Consider the following 2500-nt stretch of genomic DNA (forward strand, 5'->3'; position numbering starts at 1 on the left):
GATTCCTCCAGGTGGGTGTTGTTTGGATCTGGCTGCTGTGTTCCACTTCTTTCTGCTGCAGGTGTTAGAGTTGAACCCTTTGTGTCTCTCTGGCAAGATGTTCTGCTCCTGAATGGCGGGGGGTGGGGGGGTCTTGCTTCTAGCCTCTTTGCAGGGAGTTCTGCTGAGGGGTTCTGTGCTGGGCCTGCAGCCTGGGTCAAATGAGGATCCCGTGGCCCGGGTCCTCTCATTCACTCGCCAGGCCTGCACTCTGGGTCTGTTCAGGATCCCGGCCTGGGTCGTCTCACTCACTTGCCAGGCCTGTGCTCTGGGTCTGTGCAGGATCCAGAGGACCCCAGGTTGTCTCACTCATGCCGGACCTACGCTCTGGGTCTGTTCAGGATCCCGCGGCCCCGGTCCTCTCACTCACTCACTGGGCTTGCGCTCTGGGTCTGTGCAGGATCCGGAGGCTATTTATTAATTTTTTACTCCATTTAAAAATTGGATATTTGGGTCAGCCTGATGGTTCAGCAGACTAAAGCGCCTGCTTAGGTAGAGCGCAGCATTCTGGTCCCACCCCCAGTGTGCACTGAGATGGCAATTTTGATTGGCATGGTGGCACACACTTGCAATCCCAGTGCTTGGGAGGCTGAAAACAGGAGAATCACTATGAATCCGATATATGTAGCAAGACCCTGTAGACCTAAATACAGAAAAAGAAATTGGATTTTTTTTTTTTTTCTTGTGTTCAGGTCTTTGAATTCTTTGCATATTCTGAATGTCAATTCCTTGTTGGATGAATAGTTTTCAAACACTTTTATCCATGTATTAGTTATTTTTCTTGTTGGTAGGACAGAAATACCCAACACTCATCATTGAAGGCGGAAATGTTTATAGAGATTTCAGACCATAGCTGGCTGTCTCCAAAACAGAATGGTTTTGCAAAAGACAGTTCATGTTGGCCAGAAGGTAGCAAAACAAGTAAGAAGTCATTCTGCCCCTTTTAGACTCTATATAAGCTACTGGAATTAGGCAGTGCCTAACCATGTGGTGAACTGGTTTAGTAATCACATATCCTTAATCCTAGCATCACACACTCTAGGCTCAGCCACCTCTGAAAAAGTCCTTTCTATGACTGCATGGGGCTTTAGGGGCACATCTAGATATGAGTCACAGCACTCCAATTATGTATGTTGTCTCTTAACTCTGTTGATTATTTCCTTTCCTGTGCAGAATTTTCTTAATTTTGCTTTTGTTGTTTGTGCCTTAGGGATCCTGTCTAAAAATCATTGCCTACAACAAAGTCCTGAAATGCTTTTCTTATGTTTTCTTTTAGTGGTTTCATAGTTTCAGGTTTAACATTTTAGTGTTTGGTTAATTGCTGTCCTCAAGGTACAATTTTTCCTTTGTTTCCCTCATTCTTTTCTGTGGCAGAGTCATGCTCAGGGCCATCTTGTATGCAAGTCCCCAGAATGTCTTAGTGATTTGAATCTATCATCCTAAATCAAGGATTCTTTCATTTTCTCCCCTCCCCCATCTGCCATAGATTACTGCTGAGCCATATCAGTTATTAAGTAAAACCTTCACATCCCCCAAAGTTATAGTTTTAGGTCTTCCATGAACCCTGCTTACATACCCATGGGCTATTAGTAGCATTTTAGATCTTTTCTCTGCTTTGCTGAGATTCCTCACATATTTGCTTCTTTCTCATGTCTCTCTTATCTCCAGCTAGTCCATGTAGATTCCTACAGCTGTTTTCTCTACTGATGCGGTGTGTTCCTTACACCATCCCAGTTTTCACTACATTGATTCTAGAGCTGTGGAGGATTTAACTTTAGAGGTCAGAGTGTGGCTTGAAGCTTGCACCTTAAGATTAAAATGAAGAATCTTCTCCCCATAAAACCTCAGGGGAAAGCCTGGAATACAGAGCTGTTGGATAAGAGCTGCTCTGGGTCATGTAGGGGCAGAGATCTGACCCTATCAACCCTAGTTGCATTTCCCCAGTAGTTTTGAGGAATATGATTGGAATATCACTGATTTTGTTAACTCTCAGCTTGAAGATGAGCTGAATCTTGGGAGATGAAGTAGGTTGCTCAAGGTCAGACACTGGATTAGGCCACCATCGGAACCAAGGCTTCCTTATACTGTCCTTCTCCCTTGAGATCCACAAGTAAGGAAAGGTGACTGAGTCTTTAAAGTGAGTGATGAAAGGCTGGGGGTAGAGCTCAGTGGCACAAGCACCTGCTTGGCAAGTGCAAGGTTCTGAGTTTAATCCCTGGTACCAGAAAAAAAAAAGATATAAAATGAGTGATGAAACAGTGTCTGTGTCCTGTTAACAAGATGTCTGCTTTCTTTAGAGCCTCAAAATCCACCACTCCATCTACATACAGTCTTGTATGGGCAATCATAAATTGCAATTCTTTTTAAGTGGGCCTCCTTCCTGCCCTAATATCTGTGTCCTGCTGGTTTGTTAATTTTAATTTAGAAATCACAGATCCAGTGACAACTGCTATCATGCCGG

The sequence above is a fragment of the Octodon degus genome, unplaced genomic scaffold, assembly GCF_000260255.1.
Source record: "Octodon degus isolate 3935 unplaced genomic scaffold, OctDeg1.0 scaffold00029, whole genome shotgun sequence".
NCBI lineage: Eukaryota > Metazoa > Chordata > Mammalia > Rodentia > Octodontidae > Octodon > Octodon degus.